Genomic DNA, 26507 nt, shown 5'->3' on the forward strand with positions numbered 1-26507 from the left:
TTGCATCGGGGCTTGCAAAAGGGTTTGTTTTGCATGTTAGCTGAACGAGGGGTTAAGGGCGATCAAAGGAGATAGAGCTGAGCTCGGAAGAGAAATGAGAGCCTGCGTGCACCTTTCCAAGCCCGGGTAAAAGTAGAGAAAGGCTCAATGTAAAGGCCCACGTGCAACCTGAGGATGGGAGAAATGTGCTGCATAAAACTACTACAGCAGATTCTTCTAGGCTTGAAAGACAGGTACAAGAATGACCTTTAAGCACTGGGAAACTTTTTTTTTTTTAGTGGAAAGGACAGAAGTGAACTGAATACCCTCTTGATCTGATGCTGTTATTCCTGAACAGATTTCTGGCCAATGAAACGTTCATAATCTCTATGCCAGCTGTAGCACAATCTGAATTTCTAGGCTGGATTTAGCAGGACAGCTACTACCAAACTATAAGCAGATGCTTTTCTTAACTTATGAATCACTGTCCCCTCCCCCAGCTTTTAGTACTGCATCTGGTTTCTTTGCTTCTGCGCTAGCAATATTGACAGCTCTCTTTATTTATGAAGATGTAATATTTCAGCTGTCAAAACGTTATTTAAGAGCCTTTTGTGCAGGCAATTAGAAAAAGCATAAGCTTCTGACAAGCCCAGACTAAGCTTCTGGTAGAAATGAGAAGTGTTTGTAAAGTTAACTCCAGGGAGCAAACTTTTAAGTGTTTTTTACTTGCATTTGTCTATTGTGTTTGCTGGATAGCACAATTTAGGTGAAGGCTTTTGTCCAAGTTTGGATGAAATAATTCATTTTGTTTGTTGCCTTAAGTAGAAAATACTCTTTGACCTTTAAGAGGAAGATGGTTGTACAAGCCTAAGGTAAACTTCTGTTATCTCAAGCAGCTGTAGCACAGGCAAGGAGCTTTAGCAGAAATGCTCTGCTGAATGACAAGTTTAGTCTTCCTTTGTTTGTCCCAGCAAAACACCAATGCCAATTTTACCTTTGATAAGACATTTTAGGCTACAAAAGCCTTGACTGTACTTCTCCAAAAACATGCAAGGGTACTTTGATAGCTCAGGTCACTGCCACAAGCACTGTGCAGCACGAAGTCTGTGAAACAAGAAAGTTTCTTTACACATTTTATAAATGGAATTTAATAAGTTAGAGTAATTGATCATCAATATATGCCATTCGTTGATCAGAAAAGCGGCCGAACGTTTCTCGTTTATGAGAGAAAGCCTTGAGACACTGCACCATCCCCACAGGAAGCCATTCATACCCAGATGTGGCCACGTTTTCCATAAGGCAGCCATCAGCAAAGTGTTCCACTTCCTTTTCTAAGAAGAGTGCATATTCTAGAGCATTGCATTTTAAAGAGATGCTTTATCTTCTACCCGCTCTACTGCTGTGTGTGCTGATTTAATTTGCTTGATAAAAATGGAAGAGAAACATGGTCTGAGAAGCTGTTACATTTATGCTTGGAGTACTTGAAAATTTTCTCCTCCCCTCCCTGGAGCTCAGCTCCAACCTAAGCACACCCTGCAAACTTGGCACCTCAAAGTGAACTCACTTTTAGCACCAGAAAGCAGCAGAGTTGCGCCTAGGGTATGGGTATATTACATTCCTCGTGTGGCAGGATCTGTTGGTAGAGTCGAAAGCATCACTGAAGGAAGTTTTCCAGAACACTTTACTGTAAGAACTGCCAGTTCAGCTGGAAGTGAAGTTCATATTGAGTAATCGAAGCTTCCTCAAAGAACTCCTATTTATTTGTTGTTCCTGAGAACGAGCTAACTACAGGCTTTCCAACTGATTGGGACATGCTGCTGCGGAAATTAAATTATAGCCCAAATCCACCCTCTGACTTGAACACAGAGGTATGCTTTCCTTCCTCTATGACACTAGTGCAGAAGCATGTTGTGGCTAGCGTCCTCAAATTCAGGGCAGAAATATTTATTCCCTCTTCTCATGGATTTTGCTAGTTTTTTTTTCTTAAAATGAAAGCCAAAGTAAAAATATTTAATGTTTGCAGGCAGATGAGGATGCTTATATTTTATTACACTAAGCATTTCTATGGCACTAGTTAAAAATTGAACTGACAGTCCAGTGTGTTACAGTAAGAGATGGAAAGCAGCCAGCAAGAACTTTTATAGCTTGTCACTTCTTGAGACAATATTTGTTAACAGTTTACAGGTGTGTTCATCAACTCAATGTTCTGAGGGCACTCCACTGAACAGCAGTGCTTATACTTAAAATATGGAAATATTTACAGGTAGTCTAGCAGTCTGAGAATGCAGACTGATTGTTTGGCCAGAAATAATAGCAGTTCAGTTGGTAATTAAAGATGCTTTCCTATGGGATAATAGCCAAGTCTCATTTCTGCAAGTACTTATGCACAACTGGTCCTGTAATTTTAAATGCATCTAGTTTGACTATGCTTTTTCCCCCAGAAGCTGAGACAGTTACACCATCAAGCTATAGAATAGCATTTTACTTGAACCTTACTTAACCTTTCAACACACTCTTCAGGTTTAATTCTCTTGTTTTAGCTTTAGAGTTCAGATGTTAGCTACATACATTTTGTAGTACATACCTTCATGTACATACCAAAAATATTTCTCCCCAGCAGTCAAAACCTTGCATTGAGAAGTTTTTTGATGGCTTCCCCACCAGCCCCCTTGATTTGTATTTGGCCTGTTTATATCTGTTCTGATATAAACTAGCACGTGTTTTTCTTCCAATGCCTTATGTTCACTAGAATGAGAACGTTGTAGACAGTTACTCTATTTTAATCTGGTTGGCAAGCATTTGTGCTTTTTTAAAATCAGACCATCTATGCTGCAAATGAGAAATATCTGGTTGTGGTTTGCAAGAACAGATTCACATCCAGCTCTTCAGGAAGGAGTGCATAAGGAAGCTGAACTTTGGTGCCTCGAATGTTTCTGCCAGATCAGCAAGGAAGAAAAAGTTCATACAAACCAGTTGGGTCTCATAGCACAGAGAAGGTACTAAGTCTAGCCTCTCAAAATATGAGTAAGCACATCCATTTCCTGTTTTAAATCTTACAGTTCAAGCAAGGTATCACCTATTTTATTTGCTCCTGAACAGAGCAGTCTCAGCAGACTTGGACCTCCATAGTGTTAATTGCTGTGTAGACATTTATCAGTTTAAGGTAGATTTCTCTGTGACCTTCCATTTAAGGCTACACAGCATATCTTGCCATATTTCAGGAGTCTCCTGGAACTAATTAATATGGTGAACAGAAGCATGAAGAGAACATTAATTGCTGGTCAGAATAATTATGGAGTTATGAAGCTAATATTTGTGGTCAATATAAGCATAGACTAGTAGCTCAGGCATTCAAGCACTTGTAAGCAAATCTCTTCAGACATCAGAGGCTCTCCTACTTTCTGAAACCCCTGAGGTTTCCTGTGCAATGTCTTCTCATCTTGCAGAGCTTCTTCCAGTCCTCCCCTTGACATTATTTTTCCATCTAGGAAATCAATTCAGCAGGGCATTAATGTTTTGGAAAGATGGATGAAGCTGTATAATAAGGGTATAGTTAGAAATCGAGACTTTCTATGCAAGACATTACTCTGCAGACAAGACTTCTGTTTCCAACTTCTACCTCATTTCTGCCATATACACAAGAACTAATCAGTGACAGCCTTGCCTATCAGTTCCTGGAGCAGTCACTAGACTAGTTTGATGCAGCATTCAGAAGCTGACAAATGCAAACCAAAGTTCTATCAAATAGAGTTTCTAACCTATTTTTGTTAGGTTACTATATCTTTAACTGTGTATTCACATAAAATATTTCTTGCAGTATTTACAAGACTTAACAAGGTGGCAGCTTTAACTGGCTTAAAAAATTCCCCTTTTGAGGCTTCCTGTCTGTGCTTCCTCAGATCTTGGTTTAGACTTCCTACAATTGAATAGAAAGATGAATCACCAAATTCATGGGTTAAATGGAGACACTGACCGGCTAAAAGAAGGAACAGCACTCCCCAGGAGCTAGGAAGTACACTCAGTAGGGAGCCAAAGCAGAACATGAATCTAGCTTGCACCAACACAATTTTAAAACATTCTAGAAAACATGAGCTTGAGCTCCCCACTTGCATTTCTGGCTTACGAAAAACTGGAAGAGTCCTTCCCATCGAAGGCATGGAGCTTATTTATATAATCTGGAAAAATCGGTCTTCCATTACCACTTTTGCTGTCTACAAGCCTTGGAGTGTGCTACAAGACAGAGTGGTAGATGTTTCCCAGTTCACACTAACTGGGAAACAACTTCAAACACTGGCAGAATCAAGATATCTTTGTTTCAAGAAGGTCAGAGGTTCACTCAGAAGCTTTAGCCATGTTGTGCTTGGTATTTAAGTGTCACTGTGGTCAAGGTATCTTTGCTATATCAGAATTGTCTCCAGCATTTGATGATCTGCAGTTCTGGTAGACTAAACACATGACAGGTTCTTCACATTTCTTATGCATAGGTCATTAGGCATATCTGCAAGTGATGCAGGAGCAATTTCACCAGGCTTGGTTTTACCTGCCTACTTCCTCAACAACCAAAAAACTTCATGCTCCCCCTAATTCACTTCACTTTCATTGAAAAAAACACAGTCTATAGGAAGAACAGCAAGCTATGTTATCTATGTTGTTTAAACATTACTATTTGAATGAGTTACAGTCAGCTTTCTGCATTTCAAATTTAGTGCAGCCCTATTGTAGTGTTGAAAGCAGTGCTTTGTGCCCTAGACAGAAGAAGGGTAGAAGAGAGCTGGGAGCTCAGCAATCACAGGAAACGAATGAGTTGCCACAATGTGTATCTTAACTAGGACTAATTTAAGAGTACAATTCAATATTGAATTTAATGTTTATCTTTAGTCAGCAATATTTTAACACCTTGTTAGAATTTTAGTTCTATTATTTGTCCTTTCATCTCTCCAAAGTTTACTCATCCACTTTTTCACCAGAACTGTAGTTTTTATTTTACTTCCTTATTTAATGCCAACCTAATACAGTACCATTAAAAGCCTCAGTTGTCATAGGCAAGTTTATTTCCCCTTGTTTCTTTATAAGATCTTTATAAGTCTCAGCTACTCTGTACATCCTTGAAAGTCACTGGTACCTTATGCTTCAGCCATTATTACAGTACTTGGATTTCCTCACAGCAGAAGATAATAATTTAATCCATTAAGTGAGAATGGATAGAGCTCCTCCACCCTCCTCCCCACCCCATCTTCACAGCCATCAGACAGGAAAAAAGCCATACTTACAGCTGTAGATAATAGAGAAGACATCTAAAATGCCTCATGTTAAACAAGTTCTGTGCACAGTAGCCTGTTTTATTTTTTGAATGCAGGCATCTGATACATGTCCTGTGCATTTCCAGTTAATGGTTTTCTGTTAACTAAAGCAGTTTTAGAATGGAAGCCAATTCAACTTGCTCTTCTCAGAGTTTTACATCATCTCAGAATTTTAGTTGATCTGGAAACAATGTCAGGAGTCAGAACTTCACATGATCACATGAAGTTAGAGAGATAGCAGGCCACCGTACTCTGACTTCTGTGAAGTATGTAATATATAAGCCTCTTCTATTTCTCTCTCTTTAAGCTGGGAAATTAAAGCAGCTTCAAATTTGAGCCCAGACCCTCCATTAAAGAGGGAATCAAAGTGCCATTTACATCTAGTCAGGCCAAACTTTGTATAGAAGCATGAAGACTAATTGCTAGGTACCCATGTTCTCTGCTTGTTACCTATACTTAGTAAGATATTAAGTGCCAAATACTAAATTTTGTCTTTCTATATGTCAGGACAGCAAGATTTGTCCATCAAAAAGTTAATTCTGTAAGCACATGGAAGGTAGCTTTTACACACCTGTTGCTCACACACCCTAAGGAACAGATTCATGTATATACACTTGATGTGCAAGAAACTACAATAGTGAATATTGAATTAGAAAAAGCATTCTCAGAGGTTACCTTTTTGTCTTGAGTGCATTATGAGCATCCCCAAAAGAAGTTCAGATCTCTGTAGTACCACTCCCTGAACAGTGTTAAAGACTGGAAAGCAGCTGAGGGGACATCTGTGTGCGCACACACCAGGCATTAAAGTTTCCAAGTCTGTTTGACATAATATCTAAGAAAGCACAGCAGGACTGCTTGAAATGCTCCATCCAGAAGATATCTGACAGTAACTGAGGTTCTCTTGAATGACAGCACCATATCTCAGCTGCATGTTGCTGAATCCCTATTGACAGCCAGGATTTTTCAGTTGTAATTATGAACATGAAATTCTATTGTAAGATTTTTCCTGAACTAAGTTCTCATTGTGACACATAATAGGTCCAGAAGAGATGTAAGGGAAACAACACGCTAATCCAGCCACGTGTGAACCTTTGAGTTATGTTCATGATCAGAAAAAAATAGCAGGCCTAGGTGCAGGGCAAGAGCAAGAAGAGTCATTTTCACATTGTGAGGCTTTGGAATATCAATACACAAAAACATCCTTTTAGATTTATACACTCCTGGGGAGAAAGGCTTACTTAACTAACTTGGAGCAACATTGTCTTGTGCAAGACAGGATGAGAGTAGGGGATTTTACTTAGTAATTCTATAGAGTAGTATTTATACGGGTCAGTCTGTACACTGCAATGTCTGCAGAAGCTTCATCTACTTTGTAGCAAGTCAGAAGGTCATTTGGTACATAAAACAGCTGATGTTACTTTTCCCTGCTATTAACTGTATCAAGGAAATAGGAAGATCTTGCACTTTTGTCAGTGTATACTGCACCTAAGCAGCCTGTCCCTCTGCCTCTTTCCTCCTCACTTCATGTAACTTGATTTAAGCCTTTGCAGAAGGAAGGTTACATCTGCTTGGACCCAGGAAACCCATCTGATGGGTTATCAAGCGTGGCAGACACTTATAGTCAGGGACAGACTGCTGGGCAAGCAGAGGGTTAACTTCGAGTCACTTTGGTTTGGAAAGTCAAAGGAAATTCTACTTTAGGAGACTGAAAAACTGGCTATTTGCATTGCCTTCAGTTGTTTCTTTGTATGAAAAAGCACTTACAGATGCCTCACTAAGGATGAACACGTTTTCTGTTCATTTGTTGGCATAGACTGTTGCTAGCTTCATGCTTAGAGTGCCGCAGCACCTCAGCCCTTCTTGCAGGAAGAGAGAGGAAGAAGCACTGTCCCGTTAGCATACCACCACGTGGTGGAATGGACCAGCCCATCTGAAAATTGGGCACCAAGAAATACCTACAGGGTGCTCTAGATATACTTTAAATGTTTGGCTTCCAATGTCAGTCTTCAGGGCAGACTTTTGTGTATTAGAATACCAGCCTGTCAATCTAGCCAAACTTAAGTCTTAACTGGTTCTCTAGTAAAGCTACTTTCTCTCCCAGAACCTGAGATGATAGAAAAAAATCTAATTGTAATTTCACATGAGCCTAATTAGCTTTAAAGTGATGTTTTAAAGAGTTCGGTCTAGGAAATGGCATGGTTTTATTGCTTCTGAGGAAATAAGACATCTGAAAGTTATCTGCCCTTGTATTCTTTATGTGAGCTTCTGTCACAGCAGCTGTGCAGGCAGATTACTGTTCCCAGCTGCTTGTTACCCCTGTTTCAGATTTACTAGGTGAGCTGCTCAGAAGAGCACTACCACCTCTTGGTTCAGTGTGAGGGAGGCACACTAGCTTAAACAGCTTAAGTAATAGGTTAAGGAGCAGAGACCTGTGTTAGGCGAGTGGATCAGGTTAGCACTTTTACAACAGCTCAGCTCTTAGATTTGATGGAGAAAGTAGCAAGGGGCTGGGGAGGGCTGTGAGCAGCAGGCCTCTTTTCAACCAACTGCTGCTGCCATCAGCTGTCAGCACTCCCAGCCTCCCTCTTGCTGGAGAGAAGCTTGTTCTCAGCATAGCCTCCTGCTGTCTCCTCCAGCACTCAGCTCTGCCTCACCTGATGAGGTTTCTCACCTCACACTGGCTCTGCAAGGGTGACTAGGCATGGCAATCCTAACATCTTAGATTAGCACTGTGAGCCGAACATTTTAATATCACATTAAGTCTACGCTTCTCTTAAGAGAAGTGCATTTTAGATTCGTCTTTTCTTCCCCCTCACTCTGTGCAAGGGGTCTTTATCATTAGTGCTGTGGGACAAGTTACTGCCTGGTCACCAACAGGATTTGGGGCCAGAAGTGCCATTAGAAACTCACCTTTTCCACAGCTCTCATAATGAGAGAAACATAAGAAGCCACTGGCTGAAGTTTTCATTTGAATTCCAGCATGTGCTAGAGCACAAAGACACTGCTATGGGCCCAAACCAGCATTTTAGCAAGCAATTACACATTTTTTGAAATACTTTTTCTAGAGAGAAGGAGAGAAGCCAGCAAGTTTCCAAATCCAGTTTGGGCTGCTCATTTGTAGCATCCTAGGTAGTTCACAAGGGGTTATTACAGTTACACTGTCACAATAAAAACACAGTGTTTAAGCAGCTCCAGGAAGGAATTGTTTTATGTGTTTCCCCCTTGTGGAGCCTTTAAAGGCTACTACATTGTATTTGTATAATAACAACCATAAGTTCAGCTTCAGCAGAGAAGCATTTATCTTTTTTAGAAAGAAAAAAACGAAAGATTTCCTTGGCCCTACCAGCATCTTCCCTTCTACCATTGAAATAAGTTCTTTAGATCTTTAAGCTCTAAAAGTCACAACAAATGAGAATGAAGAGCATCTTCTTTTTAAAGTAGCCAAAGCACTATTTGCAAAATAAAAACAAAGGTTCCCCAAGGAAAGCTGTAAGCTTACCTCTTCAATGCTCAGCTCCTCAGAGAAAATAAAGCCTCTCTTCTTGCCCCCACCAGCAATCCCACCACAACCTCCTTCTCACAGCCCATTTAAAGCAGAAGTAAGCCCCTCCTATTTCAAAGTCTCCATACTGCCTTTAGCATGGCCTCTTCCTCGTTTAAATACAGGCCTGCCAGAGGCCAGGTGAAAATGTTTCACACCGTTCGTGGCAGCCTCTTGCACTTGTTTCACTGATAAAACAGCAGCTGCTTGTTTCCTGCTGAAGCATGGGAAGTGTCATTGCTTCATAACCTTGTGTGCACAAGTCCTGGGTTTGCCAGTTCTGAAACAGTAAATGATGCAGAGACATGGTTGAAAAGGGTGTGCAAATAAATAAAGGCTATATTTTAATCTAGACACACCTGTGAAGGCTGCAGATAATGCTGATGGTAACATTTTTTTGATTTTTTTGTATATAACTTTGCAATGTTACCATTCCCCCTAATAAAAATGCTAGAAGTTACACATTCTGAAACAACAAAACAATTTTTAAAGCATAATATTTGTATCAGCTGTGCAGAAGTCTAGCTTTTCAATATCTACATTGTTATTAATTAATTATTAGTAACTGCATTGAAACAAGCCACTTGTGAACTACAGCTGATTGTACTGGTGTGGTGTTCTTTTGTCACAGCAGAAGTAACACATTCCATTGTTTCAGCTGAAAAATGTATGAGTAGATTTTGATTAAAACTTTAAAAGCAGATCTCAACTACTCTGAAAAACTAACGTCTAGCTATAAGCTTGTTAACAAATTAATATGAAAGTTATAGTATAAACTTAGCTATAGATTTTCTTGACAATGAAAGCTATAGGAACTGCTGAGAAATAATAGAGAAATAATAATGGGAAATAACATTGCTTTGTTTTCATTTCAGTAGAGATTTCGGTACCTCTGCAGTAATGTTCTTTATCCGAATTCCACCCTGTGCTAGAGCAGAAAGCTGCAGGTTTGGGCCCCGACCTTCTATCTTAGAGAGGTTCCCTGGTGTCAGACTTGAGGGTTTGCATCAGCATGGTTCACATCTGTAGAAGCTGAGCGTGGAGCTCATATATATGTTCAAGTACAACATTCAAAACCAAATATTAATCTTGTGCCTACTCTGAACTGCTTTGGAACTGGAATTTTTACTTACAATCTCACAGTAGTGTTTTTTCAAGCGACTTACTCTCTTCTCAGACTGCCATGCCGTCTAACACCGTAAATTGTTGGGATGGTTAAATTGTCTAATCCACTAATCCACACTGCAAAATTCAGCACTCGTCATATTCTCATAGGTTCCTAAAAAAGCACCGTAATTCTGACAGGAAGTCCTTGGTTTTGAGAGTTCTGCATCAATCTGTGTAAATCCCCCTTTATTCCTCCCCTCTGCCTCTGCTTTCAGTGGCCTCTGGTCCATTTACAAGATTAGACTCCTCGTGCAGCTGCCACTCATTCCCTCTCGACTATATTTTCAGGGTTTTTTTAGATTCTCCACTTGGTCTGTATGCGCCGAGTTTTCCTCCCTTTCTCAGAAGAGACAAGATAATGAACTTGTTTTTCTTGACTAATCTCAGTCCTGTCAGTTGTAAGTGGAAAACCAAAAAATTGTTTGATCTGTATTGCAGCGTGCGGTCTTGCCGTTAAGCTAATTCACTGCTTTCGCTTGTAAATAACTTGCTCGTGTCCCGTGGAGCAGCAGGTGATTTTATACCCTGTGCTTTCAATACCACGTATCCTGAAACGAGTCGTCGGCCCCTTGTTGGCGGAGCAGCCTCAGATCGTGTCAGCAGAAATGGGTCATGGCTCTGAAAAATCACAGCACCAAACCAGCAGGGGAGGGAGAACTTTTTAAAAGATTCCCCAAAACGGTGTTTTTGGTGTCTTGCACAGGACTCCAAAGGGAAAACTGCTTTTGTGGCTCAGATCTGTGACCTGCTTTCCTCTTGTGCCTTGCAGAACCTCTGACCTCGCCGTGGTCCTGTCCTGTGAGTTTAGAGGGCCGCTGATGTTCACCTAAATATTCACATCCTCACTGCCTTGGCTTGGTGCTGGGAGTGTTCAGGGGCATTGTTTGCCAGCTCATGCCTGGAAAAATCTGGTAGTTGGCAGTGCGGTTGTTCTTCCTGTGTGCTCCTGGGGGCCCTCCCTGCACGGGCTGCGCTGTTTGCAAGGCAGAAGCGTGCCCGTTACTCATGCACACATGGGTTAACTTAAAAAAATCAGAATATCTGTAGCTCCAAGGAAAGTCAGGCCAGGGCAGTCCACATGGATTGCATATCCAAGGAAGCATTTAAGCTAATGCCAGGAAAAGGGTGGCTTGTTTCCACGCCGTGCCGCATCAGCAAATAGGAGATTGGCATTTGTCATTAGGGACTTTACGAAAGTGCTTGTCTCTGCTGTTTCTCTGGCGATTTGAATTTTTATTTCGTTTATTAGGTGAAGAGTGTTAGCGCCAGGGCTAAATACTGGTTTACTATAAAATCTCAATAAGATTAAATCCCCCTGTGGTTCTCTAATTACATCTCAAGGATACTGAGAGCCCGCGGTGAAGGCTGGATGTATCCCTGGTTACAGAGCAACGCGGGCTTGGAGCAGCGAGGGATGTGCCGTGTGTGGCATTGCGGGGCAGCGTTAAAGGAGCAGAGGTCCAAAAAAGCCTGACGGGTTTTGAGTAAATTGCCTTTAGTAGAGCTGAGTGTCTTCTGCCCTAGCAGTTCTAATGTCACGTTCATGAGGGTACAGACAACCTGATTACTGCTGCGGAGCTGAACAAAACCGTGGAGCTGTGTTTGCTGGTCTTAGTCCTACGGCATTAGTTGGATTTCACTTTGTCATAAACACAAGTCCTTACAGACTAATTAACAGCTATGCTTTAGCAACAGCACTCGTTTCACCTTTTCCCTGATGGGCATTTCCTTTGAGAGCTCTGTATACAGTATCTTTTCGGGATTTCATTCATTTTTGTCATGTTTCAGCATTACCTGCGAGAGAGGGCATGTGAGCACACCTGGAAAAGGAAGGTCAGTTGTCTGGCCTATTTTCCTGAATGGCAGCAGAGCGGTAATCCCACCCGGAGGGAACACGTACCAGCTTTATGCCAACTGGCTTGGGCAATGTGGAGCTTGGCAGTGCCAGGAGTTGTTGAACTGCTGTAGCTACACTGTGTAAATGTGCTGCACTGAGATGAAGCCGTGCCTGTACTTTTTTTCCAAGGTGTCAAGGAAAAGATAGCTATACTGTTGCAAAACGCTGTGTTGTAGAGAAAGCCTAAGCGGTTATATGCTAAGCGTGTACTCCAATTTAACAGTTTCTGCTTGATTTTCCCACTGTGGATACCTTCATCCCAGGATGAGCCTGTCAAGTTCTGAATAACATAAGTCACTTCAAAGCAGATCAAGCTAGAGACTCTCGTAATGCAGAATAAGAACATTCAGGCAAGGGTTAAACGAGGGATGGATGGCTCAACTGTAAATTCATTCTGTACCTTACTCTGGATTGGCTCCTGTGTGTTTGACAAGCCCCTAATTAATTCAACTGCTGGCAAAAGGTACTGTTTAAAAATTAATACTGTGTTGATAAGGTACCGAGGAACAGAAATTCTCTTTCCATAGCACAAGGGGAGTTCAGACAGGCTCAGTAAGTGAATGCAAGAGAAATTCAGTGCTTGACCTTTTATTCTTACCTTCTCCAAGTGACGAGAAGAATCTCTCGAGTACTGATGTTACCGTTGGTTTTGGTGGTGTGATTGCCCACGTATTTACAATTAGAATAAAACTCAGAAGCTCATTTCCTGGAAGGTAGGAGCTATCAGACAGAATGACTGTAGGCTTTATTGATCTGATGGGGTTTTGGACAGCTGACCAAGAGCCTAAATGTTGGCCGGATAAAAATCTCTGAGCCCCTGAAGTCCTTTGCACAAATGAATTCTCCCTCTTTTACAGACCTCTCTGAAATCAAGATGTGGCTCTGTGAAGAATGAACTACAGATTTTCCCTGAAAGGAGTTTTTACAAACAGTCTTACTCAATGGTGATTTTTTCTTTGTTCTGTATAGGCGGATACCTTACTTGACAAGAACTCTGAATTCTCCCTTGGCTTAGGATCTGTTCTCAGCACTACGAGTTAAAGTATGCTGTTGAAGGCAGTTTTATTTCTGCTCTTTCCTGATTCCCTGGAAGATAAAGAGGCTAAGCATCATCGACTTTAACAGGAATATAAAAAGTCAAGGGCAGGACTTGACTACTCTCTGTCCCTCATGCGGAAGAGATGACTGAATACAAAAGCTCTTGATACGAAAGATGCCTACTTTTGTGTACCACACATTCACCAGTTATGTAAGATTGCTGGTGTACGATGGCACCTGAGAGCTCTTTAAGCTTATGGCTCTTGAAGACTTTTAGGGTAGCTGCTGTATTCCCCAGTTGCTTGGATATCCGGAGTTAAGGGAGCCTGCCCTCCTGTGCGTGGAGGAGTGTTTTAAAGGTCAGCTCTGAACAGGATCTCTCCGCAGGAATACTTCAACATGCTAGTGGCCTCTTCTGTCTTTGGGCAGTTAACCAGAAGTAAGAAATCTTTCATATGTACAAAATCTGTATTCTTGCTGACCTGTGTCAGAGTCCTTGCTAGTATGGGTCTAGATCTGACTTACCATGTCATATACACAATCTAATTTGCTCCTTTTTAATCCTAACATCTTATTGTCTGCTGATTGGTGTGGGGTTCTCATTGCCAAGGTGGATATTTTGGAATATCTAGGAGTCCAAGGCCAGGGAGCCTGAGTCAGAGCAAAGCTGGGGACCTTTTTGTTCTATGTGGGAAGTGCCCATAGACAGCGCCTTTCCCACAGGCTACGTGGAGAAGAGAGGAGCATGTTTCAAGAAGTCATGGAAGTATATGTGTACCACACTCATTTACAGATCCGTGTAGTACCTTCTTCAAGAGAAGGTGAAGGCAAATCTGCCTGCCAGAGGTCTTAGGATATAGAGAAGCAGGTCTTCAAGCTAACGTTGTCGGTGCCATCTTTTAGAGACGAACCACCAAGTTAACATACTGTGTTGTATCCAGACAAACTCACGGGTGTCAGGTGAATTGCAGGTTGATCCCACTTCCTCATCTGTTTCTATTGGGATGTAATCAGTGGCTGAATCATAAGGAAGATTGACCCGGCAGAGTAAATGTTTTTATAAGTCCCAGGGAGGCCTTAACAGACCTGATCCCATGCAGTTGACCTCTGAGCCTTTGTATTCACTGCCCTGGTTTCAGGTTTGTTTGTGCTGCTTGCTACTGAGAGAAGAAAGTAGCGTTAAGCAACGTTGATTAGGATTGCTTTGCCAATAAGATAATGTTATTTATTTTGCATATAGTAGTTTTTATCAGCTATACAAATGCTTGTGGACATAGGGATGAGCTTCAGAAGAAAAAGTATCCCAACGGTATCTGGAGATGTGTGTATGTGATACGGTTTTTCTTGTAGATTGAAGAAGTGCTTTAGTTTTTGTCTGGACAGGATGACTGAAGAGGCTTTATTTATAACCGGTCACATAGAGTAATCTTACTGGAATTTACGGTTAAGGAACCTTGCTATCTCAGGATTTCTGCAAGAGGCTTCTTAGATGGCTTTCCAAATCTGTTCTTTATAGGTGGAAGAATTGCTTCTTGTTAAGGCTTTCGTGTTTTAGTTTTAGCTCTAATAAGTAGAATCCTTTTCTTACCATTTCAATGGGGTACATCAATTAATCGTATCACACCAAAAGTTTTACAGGAAGAAATGTTCCCACTGATACCTTAAATGAAGATTAAGTATAAAATTTGATATACAAATTATAGGTAATGGTAGGTAACAATTATCCTAGAAACTCAGGAGGTTTCAGAGTTAAAGCATTGCTAACTCGACTAGAGTTTAAAAAAAAATGTGTTCTGTTTTCAAGACCCATCTCCTTTAGGACATATTTAAAGTGTAAGTTGACAAATGATGCGAGTCTGCCACTTGACATACTTACCGCACCTTTTTTGTCGCTGAGCTAAATTAGGATTGCAGAGATTCAGTGTTGAAATAAGCTCTCTTTAAGATTCAGAGTTTGAATGGCCAAGTTGCTTAGTTCAACAAAGAATATTGCAGACTACTGCGGATTTTACCATCCAGATTTCCACTGTCTCACATGTTAATATGTTCCTCTATTGCCTGCGCTGTGGTAGAGAGAAGGGAGAAGGCTGCTTCGTGCATCTGTGTGAGAACATTTTCATGGAAGGAACCTTACTTCTCTCACCAACAGTTCTCCACAGAACAGTGTTTCTGCAAGGGATGTTTAAGGGGCATACAGTTCAGACCACAAGGACTTGTGTCTCCTCCTTATTTTGCAGAATTTCAGCTGCTACAGGGTTGTTTTTTGTTTTATGGTTGTTGTGTTTTGTGTTTTTTTAATGAAGACTAAGAAAAAGGATTTCACTAAAAGACGGTACATTTTTTTAATCCGTGTGCAGTATTTTTGCCAGCAGAGATTACAGTAAAATCGTTGAGTAAATAGTGTCCTGCTGAGAGAGGTAACCGAGCTGGCAGGACTGCTTCCTTTGTGAACGCTCTAATCACCTCCTTCAATTTATGGCAGTACAGGAATGATTAATAGGAGGCTTTACAAACATGGATGGTTAGGTAGTACGTGCATCCTGAATGTGAACTACGCGGTGCTGGTCTTTGATGTAGGCAGCGGTCCAAAGAGTAGCAGATCCTGCTGAACTGCTAGCCATTCGGCTGGAAGCGGAGTAAATAAAGGTTCTCCAAAGACAGGGAGCCCAGCTTAGTAGCTTGGAAAACGGGTACAAAAATCCAGAAGAATCTTTGCACCGTTGAGGACGGCAGCCATAGTGACATAGTGCTTTTTGAAATTAGAGCTCTTGTGGATTACTAAATGTAAGGGAGGCCTTTGTGCAAAATATTAATATAATAGCAGGCTCGTATTCTGATTGCCTTATCAGGAGGTGCATCCTCAATGGCATCTTTGTTTGTTTTGCAATGGAAGAAGATAGAAAATAAGCAATTAAAGCAGCCTTATTTAAATGTCAGGCTGTTCCGATGCCACACATCTGAGCATTCAGCTATGCGGTTCTAGCTATGACTGTTGGTTAGCTTTTCTATGAAAAAAAAACGTAATTTATTGCTGCTGTGTGTGCCTGCTTTGTAGTGTGGCCAGACTATTGACAAGAGATATCCTCCCTTTTTGTTTCAGCTGTGATCTTTTCTCTCTTCCTGTTTCTCATCCTAAGGCAGTTTCTCATGAATGTGGACATAAAAATGAGAGGTTAATTACTTCCATTATGTTCTTGGGATCCTTGTTATTGCCAATGAATCTTGTAAAGAGATACTACAAATTCTGGTACTGGTCAGTTAAAAAATAGATGGACTTTGCTCTGCTTATATATCAGTTGTCATTCTAGTAGTGAGCAGTGTATTTATGGAGCTTTATGAAAATGAAATATAACCCCTTTGTTCCCTAGCTTGTGTGTCTAAGTGCCAGCCAGGCACAATCAAGTCCCCCATTAAATTCATATCTTCCAGGAACATAAGACACCCCAGGAAAAATCTTTTATAGAGAGATGAAGAAATCTGTTTTCAAAAGGAAACTCTGTGTGTTTATCCTGTAATACCTACTCATAACAGCAGTCTGGTATCAGTGAAAGATTTCCATTATTCATTGAAACGTCAACTCTTTATGGCAAACCAGCACAGATTTTGAGTTAAATCTCAAAGACTCTTGCTTTCTCGTTGTGTGTGTGTCTTGCTTAATCTCCCTGGCCAGTACAGAGGAAGTTGTGATCTCCTCATTAAAGACGTCACACTGAGAAGATTGTAGTAGAGGAATAAATAGAACGAGTGTTGGGAAGCCAAGCAGCTCATCTTGGTTGAACTAAAATGCACTCCCCTCAAACTGGCGGAATTCCCCATGGCTTTGTTTCTCCCAACTTCAAGTAAGGTTCCATTACTCTTGCAGTGTATCCAGGTAGCTCATCTGAGGCTTTTCTAAGTACACTTGCCTCATTCTCCAAGATGTTGTTTTACCTATTCCTGTAACTAAATAACCAAGTTGTTTTACAAAAAGTTATTCCTCTGGTAGAGAGAGTAGACAAGGGCAGTGGCTCATTCCGAAGAGGGAAGAAGAGGCTCAAAATCCCAGAATGATAGAATCATTTAGGTTAGAAAAGACCTTCACGATCATCAAGAGGCGTGCAGTGCTAAAACACGGGAGTAGTCCCGGGAAGGGGTCGCCAGCCCCATCCAGGCTGATTATCTCCGTCTGCGCGTCTGCTGTACCGTCGCAGTGTGCATCTGTGCTAATGGATCTGCTGTTTCTTTTTATAATTGGTCTGTGTGGAGCAATCTGATCTGATAAGGCCAGCAAATGTTCAGATGGCCTCAGAAATTGAGGAAATCCATCAAGACAAATAGACGTGTTTCTGCATGGGATTTGTGAAAGAAAAAAATGACAGCCCTATGTTTAGGAGTTCAGTTTCTGGCAGATGTCTAAGATTTTAAAGATTTCCCGCTAAAATGTTAAACTTTATGTGTTAATAGATTGTATAAAAATAATACAACTATGAGTGAAAAATGAGTTCCAAGTCCTTGCCCATTCCCAGTTGGATCTGGTGAGGCTGGAACTACTGGAAAATTTTTCAAGCAAAGTTATGTTAGGAAAAGCTTGCTGCTGGAACATCTTGCCTTTTTTTCCAGAAGTATTGTATTCCAGGACTGCTCAGACCTTGTGCTGCTCTAGCCCCAGGAGACTCTGAAAAAAAAAAAAGGTAATGAAAAAAGAAGGCAAGATGCAACAGGGTGGGTGCTTCCCTGTGGTGGCTGCCTGCTTGCAGTCCAACTCTGGGAATCTTTATTGGATATGGAAACTGTTAGTCCCAAAATACAGTTCCGTTACAATGCAGTGTAATGGAATATCTCAGCGCCACAGGTCCATTCGTGGATCCTTGTAATAGAGCCGGTCGCATGGCATTCGTTTTGGAAGCACCACTCTGCCTAGTACAGAGAGTTTATTTGTAGTATTTTAACCAACAGCTTCAAGACTTGGCATTTTCTCTGAAATTAGGGCTAATGGCTCTACCACTGAACTGCCCGTGTTCCAAGGAGTCTGACATTGAGAGCGCTGATGGAAGTGAAGGTGGTATCAGGCTGTTTGGACTCACTTAAAAAAAAAGATATGTTTATATTGGTCCAGCTCTTAAGAGCGCTTTGGATGGTAGTCTCTGAATGTCATTCTGTACAAAATGGATGGTCACTTTGTACAGAAAGGTGTCTCCCTGTGCCAGAAACGAACAGCCACAGTGCTTGTCCTAAAACTGACCTTTAGATTAAGTGCTGACTGCATTTTGCAAAATTATTGCCGGAGTTCCTGGAGCTAGCAATTTTGAGGACAGTTTGAATACATGAAAAAGTGATGTGTCTTCACTCATTCATGGGGCTCCCTTTTACATCTAATGACATTTTGTGGAAGGAAACCTTGTATATAAAAACGTGTTAGAAACTGCATACTAGAGGCACCTCTAATTTTTAGAGTGGAGATTTTTTTTTTACTTTAGCTGACTACTTGTCTTAAATGAACAAAGAAACAATCTGTGCTGTTAAACTTGAGCCATATTTGGACTTTATTGAAGCAACTTCACTATGTCTAAGTTCAAAATACGCTTGAGAATCCAGAGTTAAAAAGGAAAAAGAAAAGGAAATTAAGCATTTTCAAGGGACCTCTGTTTGAATTAAAATGAACAAAGGAGCAAATATAGTATTTTCCCCCATGATTATCCTATTTAATATTTCATGTGTTTTTATGTCTCAGTGGACAAGAATATTATTGATAAGTTTCATAGGTTTGCTCATTTTTCTAGCTAGAAGCATTTTGCTGCTGTTGTCAGAGCTAACACATCTATTTTTTTTTGCCCTGCTTTAGTATGCCATTTTAGACACTAAAAAGTACTTCTAATTCTGTAACCAGTCATCTTTATTTCCTTCCTGCCCCCCACTTCCATTAGTAATGCCTGGCAGTGACTCAGAGCTACCCTGCTTTCTAGTTAGGGTGAACGAGAAACCACCAAAAGCAAGAAAAACACGGAGTGAAGGGAACCACTGGCACCCGCTCTGCAGCAGGATCGCAGCAATCTGCTGCTGGGCAGTCATTCCAAGTTGGAGTAAGAGTTTCCATTAGCCACAGTTCCTGGCTGCCTAAGGAGGGAAGCAGTGTTGTCTTGTTGAAGCACAAGACTTGAAGCCAAACCCCTCCTGAGATCTCTTTCCTCTTCTCTTACTGATTCCTGGTGCGGCAGTGGGCAAGTCTTCATGTTTACTTCACAGTCTCTACTGTAAATAGTTATTAAAAAGCTAATTTGAGAAGATTAATTGAAGTTGTTAAGCAATAGGAATTGTTTAAGCTAGCAGTCACTTACCTGTAGTATATTGCCTGTTCAGTGGACGTCCTGTCTTCCTAGGTAAGTTACAGGATTCATCTCCCGCCTCGGGTAGCCCAAGGTAAATGTGACGGTGTGAAGCTGTACAAACCGGCAGCACAGTGAATGAGTTTGTACCAAAGAATGTCTCCCATCAGTTTCCAGTCTGCAGATCTGTTCTTAGAAATGCATGATACATTAATACATCCAGTAAGTAACGCAATCTTCTAAAATACATGAATCTGATAAATCTATGGGTTGTCAGAAGTAGTCTTTTGCAACTCAATAGGCTGGTGTGCCACAGAGCTCTGTAAGGAGAAATGAGGTAAAGGACCAAAAAAAAAAGAAATTAAACACTAACAGCTTATAGTCACAACATAAGCACTGGCAGTTGGAAGTGGTTGTGGCTTTTTGTGTTGTCAGTTGCTTATTTTACCGGGGGGGCACTTTCAGACCAAGATGTTGCTTGGAGTTCAGAGGACAGCGAAACCAAAGAGCAGGGGAGCCTGCCAATGTTCAGCTCTGCCATTTTCAATGAACATTGCTTCACTCAGTGAAGAAATTATTGCAGAGGGCTTTGAGGAATAAAGACATCGACCAGCCACAAACAGTGCTGTATAAAACTGCCTTTTTCAAGCCTTTTAATTTTTTTCCACACTTGACACAAGGCTGCAGGTCATTCAAGTGAAACTATATGAAAACAGCGGCTAAGCAGCCATACGTGTCCCGTTTAAATATTTGGTCAAAGAAGTCTGTTTCTCTGCTCAGGACCTGCCCTGTGAGTATCAGAAAGTGTGAAGATCCTTTTAGACTACAGCAGTGTTGCAAAAATGGCACGAAATCAAACTGAGTTTTCTTTTATAAGCAAACTAATATAATGCGTATTTTGAAAAAAAAATTGAATAATGGTGTAAAATAAAGAAGCGTATAAGGTTCAGAATACCTCATTCCATTAAAGCTAATTTCGTTGAGCGACTGTCACAACATCCTGTGTTTCAGCTGTGCACAGAACGACGGGCCACGACGGTTTGCAGGGAGGTGAATCCCTCTGGGGGCTTCTGGTTACAACCTCATCTGTGAGAATGAAGTTATCCACCAGAGCCCCTTGATAGATTATTTCCATGAAATTCCCTCCAGTTCACTTATTGCTGAGAACCTTGAAATATTATCATAATAGTTCGGCTGTGTTGAAAAGATTGAATGTCCTGAAGTAGTTAAGACGAAATGAAGTTGTTTCAATCGCTGGATCGCTTCATAGCACTCCCTCGTGAGAAGGAAAATTGGGTGATGTGCTGAAATCAAAGAGTGGGCAGGCTGAATCGCACACTCGTTCTTCCAAATTGTTTTGGAACAACTTAATTTTAAGCATTCTGGATAAAAATCTCCAGCCAGGCAGGTTTGAATTGCAGGGATGTTCTTTTAATTGCCTCTCCTCCTATGTTGTTCCTCGGGGTGGCTTCTGAAGCTGCCCTGCGTGCTGCCACACCTTGCTGTAGAGGTGGGCATCTGCGCCAAGGTGGTCCCAGTGTTTTATGTTGTAATTGCATTTTTAGTTTCCCTTGTGTATGCAGTCTCTCCCGGCTACATTCAGGTTTGTTCTTTCTGTCGAGCTACAAGCAAGCCACTTTAAAATTGCATTCTGATAAAGCCCTATGGATTTTAAAGGTCACATTCTTTTCTCGGATGAATACATCATTCCCATTGATTCACCTGCTGTTTCTGCAAACTCAGAGTATCACTGATGACATTAATTATGTTAATATTCAGAGGTTTCTTAGCATGAGCTCAAGCTTTTCTAACATGCTAATTTTTAAGATCCATTTAAAATGCAGGAAGGATGGGGAGGAGTTGAGTGGTAATGCAATGGAAGAAAGAAAATAATTTTCTTTGTGCAGTTCATGCTTCTGAGATGGTCCTGCAAACAATGCTGAGTGTTTCGAGTTATTGATTGTTTTACTACCTAGGATGTAAAGCAATCTCCAGATGTGATCTCATGTTATTTTTCCTGCTGAGGCATTGCTATAAAGGAATTTTGTCAAACCTGTTCAGAGAAGCCAAAGAAAAGCCTAAAAAACGTAGGTAGCAGAAAGCAGCATAGAACCACTGCATTGCTTCAGCTCACTTTTAGTTTGGCACTGTTGTCTGGTTCTCAGAACCATCTTAACATCTGTTTCTAGAGGAAACGACGCTTACCTTTTTGGCTTCATCTCATTATGTCTGTAACCCTTTTCTTCAAAACGAACATCCATCTGTTTCTTGCTCTTTTGGTTTGAGGGAGAGGAAAAGTCAGTGAAATGGAAACCTGGCTCAGTTTGCAATATTGCAGTGTTGTTGAAGAAACAAAACGCATTCTCCCACCGCGCCTGCCCATGCTGGACATTTATCCTCTTCTCAGAGTTTAGGAGCTCTCTGCGTTGTTTTTGTAAGAGTACATGAATGTTTTCAGACAGTAAATCGACAAGAGTGAAAATTAGATGGAAACTAACTGAAAGCAAACTCTGTGCCTTATTATGCTTCATGATGACACTGGGATGCTGTGGAGTAGAGATGTCTGTTAATTGTCCATTCTGATGAAAATAGTCAATAATAATTGTCTTACCCAAACTAAATTGTTTATAAGGCACAGATGTTAAACTGGATAATCTACATAACATTTTTATTGGCAAATGTAGGACATGATTGTACTGAGTGAAATGGCTTCTGTATTTCTCCAGTTCGATTAGCATCTCGTTGCAGCTGATCTGACTGCAAATTGACCTCTGTTGCGTTTTTCTTTTAGATATTTACAGTGGGCTGCAACGTGAGCGCTGCTAAGATAATAGATATGAAGAGGTTCAAGCAGAAAATACTTTGAGGGTGGGGACATAGCTCATCTTCACAAATACTACCCAAGGTGCAGAGAGTGTCTTTGTCAGGTTCTTACAGGAGGAACGTGACGTGCACTAATGAATGCTGTAGCTTAACAACAGGACCAACCTTACTGCATAGCAGAATTGATTTGAGGTCTGCTTAATATAATATAATGTAGCAGTATTAGCTTCTGCCCTATTAGCATAATTTTCTATTAAAATTGACGTAAGGTTGACATGGTATTGAGTAATGCGTGTGACTGTCTTTCGAAGCATGGGCCAAGCACAGCTTAATCCAGGACAGCCCAATGTTAGATGATGATATGTTTTGGTGATAGATCCATGTGGACAGCTTCTGCAAGCAAAGGTGTAGGGGGGAATCCTGCAAAAAGAGAAGTTTAGTACAAAGTATACGAGGTTTATAGCATTGTGTTGGTTTTTTTTGCTGCGATGCTGTAGCTGTTAAGTGTATTCCTCTGATAACGTAATTTGCTGTGAGAGGACTTTGTTGGTTGCTGGAGATTTTTGCTGCATTTTGCCATGTGGTTCGCGTGAATCCATGGATCTCCCTGGCTTCTGTTGCACAGCCATTTGTTCCGTGCAGGAGACTTTAGAAGCAGCCTGTTGTACAGCGAGTACTGGAGCGTCGGGAGTGCTTTGAAGGGATAATTGGCTTCCTTCCATTTGAGGATTTAATGGAGCACCTTCCCAGTCCTCAGCACCTCCCACCTTTTGGAGAAGCACAGTAACCCATATCTCGTGCGTCACTCCAGGGAAGTTGGTTTATAATAGCAGAGTTTTCAGAAATACCTGCTCCTGAGAGCTGTCATAGCTCTCTGTCTGACTAATCTGGAAGAGAGGAGATTATGCTGCTGCCTGAAAGCAGGAGAAGGTGACTGTTCTATAGCCAAGGCTTCAGTAATGTTTGAGGAACAGCCTCCAGTTTGTGAGTTTGTTTTGGTACTTCTCTTACTAGACAGAACGGATGGGCACCCATTCTGTTCCTTCAGGTACGACTTTATACAGAATTTCTGCCTTAGCCTCAGGAGAAAAGACTCCTGTTCTCTTCCCACATTGCCAACATTTACACTTGGGCTTTTTATTACACACTAAAGACAGCAGCGTTTCTTCTGCGTGAAAGCAGGGTGAGTTTAGGGCCTGATTCAACAGCGTATGTGTGCACATGCCTAAATGTAAGCACACAATTAAGAGTTCTGTGGGAGAGGGATTTGGGAGTTGTGATAAAAAGTGAGATTAGAGATTGGGAAGATTAGAGGACGAACGGCAGGAGTGGAGCAGGAGCATAAGGCTCTTTGGGTGGTTTGCTCTGTAATCCTGTAGTTTGGTAGTTTTTTGCATAACTTATTTTGGTCCTTACTCCTCAGACCGGATTGAAACCTCTGAGAAAAAAAAGGATTCTTCTGCAAAAATACACGTCTGATAAAAATGCAACCCCTAAAGGCTGATCCCTACTTACCTGTACTGTTCTTTGAAGTACCGTGCTCACCCACGTCATGAGGGCCTGGTTGTGTCTGCCTTGCAGGAGAACGTGAAATCAGGAGTGGCAGTTGGGCAGTGCAGAAGAGTTGGGCAGTCCAGATCGGAAGCTTTTCTGGGTCTGCAACAAAGATGTGAGTCTGAATTATCCAGGGCTTCCAGCTCTACCGTCTCTTCATCATTTATCCTGTAGGACAATTCTTGTTTCCAGGTGATTGTTGAGATCCTGTTTGTGCCTGACTTGTAGAGAACTGTTCTTAATGCTGCATTTCTTGTACAAAAAAAGAAAAAAAAAAAAAAGGTTGGCAAAGATGATGAAAGACCTTCCGGTCCAGGAGTGGTTAGGAACATTAGGCTTGCTTTTATTACGAGAGATAATAGTGCAGCAGTTCTTAAGGCTTTAGAAAGGTGTAGACAGCAAGGAACAGAATGAAAAATAGACCAGTTTTTAATGGAAGAAATGACACCCACTGTTCGCTGCAGCCATTCAGATATTCAGAAAGTGCTAAACATCACAGCATACAAATAACAGTCAGGGAGACTGGGGAGAACTTTAACTCCATAGTACTTTGATGATTAATTTCGCTTGTACTCATCCTTTTCCTTCAAGGTTACTCTTAATTACCAGTGTGGTAATACATGGGAATATTTTGCAATGCTAAACCATTTAAAGATAGGTATGTATGTTTTGATTTGTTTGAAGGAAATGATGTCTGTGACAGATACAAAAAAGAATTTCTGTTCTGAGATCAGAGGCATTCAAGACAACAAAACTCGGATTCAGAAACTGTTTCACTTCATCAGGCTGGGCAAAGCAGGTCTGTGAGGAAGCTAATTCATGTCATGTATATAAAGCAAGTCAAATTCCAGCTACTACAAAGCTTTTACGTAAGACTTTGCTGACCCAATAGGTGGTGGAATATAAATAGACCAACAGTACACCCTTCCTTCTGCTGTTCTACCTAATCCTTCCTTGCCTTCAGGATTGAGGAGTATTTGATCTATTGAGTCTTAAATCAGACGTTCTTTCCTACAAAAAAATCCCCCAAAAGCCAGGAGAATGAAAATTTAATGGTGGGAGAGTGTTCTTGTGATTTTAGAACGAGAAGCAGAATTAGGAATATACAATTGTGCTTTTTTTTTTTTAAAATGTATATTAACTTCACAAAGCTGTAGCTGCATGGCCCTCTACTTGCTCTCCATAGCTACCCCTGCCAGGTGACTTGGCATGAGCCTCTCCAAAAAGAGTAATTGCGTTAAACCTGCATTAATTTGCTTTCTCCTTTTCAGTAATACTCAAAATGCCCTCTTCATCCTGCCTGCAGGTCTCCACTGCTGCTCAGAAGATGGAGCACTTTTTATTTTTAGTAACAATATCTCTCACGCTGGGATGGAAGAATCTTAAACCAATTAAACACATTAGAAGATAACAGTGTGTGTGGGTTTGGTTCAAGATCTCCATTTTCTTCGCTCTGGGGTATGTCCTAGTACCAGCCTTTCTGTCCAAGATGACAGAAATAGTGTGATAAGCTGCTAACTAGGTAAGCAGTACAGCTGCTGCTTTGTCAGGTATTCTCTTGCCAAAAAATCACTTGTGACGGGTTTTGCCTTTTTGTAAAATTCCATTGCAGTTAAGTTTTATAAGCGGTCTCAGTTTTGACTTAGGAAATTGTTTTCAGATGTCTGTTTCTTTTTAAAGATTTTCTTTTAAGAGCACATCTCTTGAACTTGAAGTGTTTTTTCCGGTAGAAGAGGATTGTGTGTGTCTGAGATTTGATGATTTGTTCTTGCCTTTTAATAATGCTTGGTTATTGGGAAAAAAACAAACAAACTTGTGAACTGGCTAGAGTATTCTGAGCCCTTAAAATATGTCTGGATGCACATATTTTAACTCCGTGTATGTGCTCTGAATAACAGGTGGATTTCGGTTGCTGACCTGCATGCCCTCACCAGCAGGGATGTAGTCTTCAGCTTTTTATTTATTCTTGATCTTTAATTTGACAGTCAGAATTCAAAGCATGGCGCAGGAGATCTTGCCTGGATTTACTCTTACTGGGGGAACATCTGCTGCCCCGTTTGGCACTACGCAGCCTCCAGCCAGACCCGGGAGCTCATAACACCCACTGACAGCGATAGTGAGCAAATAGCAAGGAGATACTTCTGAAGGGGCTCATTTTTTAAAGGAAATACAGGTTTTTGGTAATCAAGTGCCCAATTTGCCGAATTACTGTACTGCTAATAGTGAAGAGTGTTTGCATCGCAGGGTGTTGTGAAGATAAATGAACTCGTCGGCGAGATGCTCAGATTGTCTCATTTGTTATTTTTCTCTCGTACGTGGCATTTGATAGATTGCACGCTGCTTTCTATGCAAATAGCTTCACCCTGGCTAGTTTTTGTGTTTGTCTGTGGGAAGATGTATCTAAAAATGGAGGGGTTTTTGACGTTTTAAATTACAGTTGGGGTGGTTCCATCCTGCAGGTTGTGTTGGCTGGGGACTTCGATTTTTCCAGCCAGAACCACATGAAGTGCCCAGCCCAGCTGCAGGTTCTTTTTGCTGTGCTGCTGCTCGTTTTCTCTCTCTGTCTTGCTGCCTGCAGCCCCCATCTCCTTTGCTTTGGTACTTGGGGAGAGATTTCAACTTTCAAGCTTTCTGCCAGGAGATGGAGGTGGCATACGGTGCTTTCTGGGGATGATGCTTTCTGCCTTCTCCCCTGTCCCTTCTGGGTTAATCCCGGATCGAGTAGTAGATAGTGTGTGTTTTAGAACAAGTCTGGAAGGACACGAGCAGCCTGTGCCATGCTCCCTTTTCCCACACGAGTCGTTCCTACATGGTGGAAGCTGTAAGGCCGTGCCTGTGTGAACACACCCTTACCTTTCTTCCCTTTCCCTTCCGGTGGGACATGGAAAGTCTGGCCAACCTTCAGG

At 41.3% G+C, this 26507-nt stretch overlaps 1 protein-coding gene and 1 long non-coding RNA gene across 2 annotated transcripts in view; both read left to right on the forward strand.

The window, feature by feature from the left end:
* PDE6D (phosphodiesterase 6D) overlaps window positions 1-26507 on the forward strand; it is a 36904-nt gene that overhangs the window by 816 nt on the left and 9581 nt on the right. The gene's annotated exons all lie outside the window — the stretch shown is intronic.
* On the forward strand, window positions 42-26448 carry LOC308199557. Its single transcript, XR_013954701.1, has 2 exons — window positions 42-23716; window positions 24908-26448. It is a non-coding gene; the product is annotated as an uncharacterized lncRNA (long non-coding RNA).

Source organism: Anser brachyrhynchus (assembly GCF_964034855.1).
Source record: "Anser brachyrhynchus genome assembly, chromosome: 9".
Classification (NCBI taxonomy): domain Eukaryota; kingdom Metazoa; phylum Chordata; class Aves; order Anseriformes; family Anatidae; genus Anser; species Anser brachyrhynchus.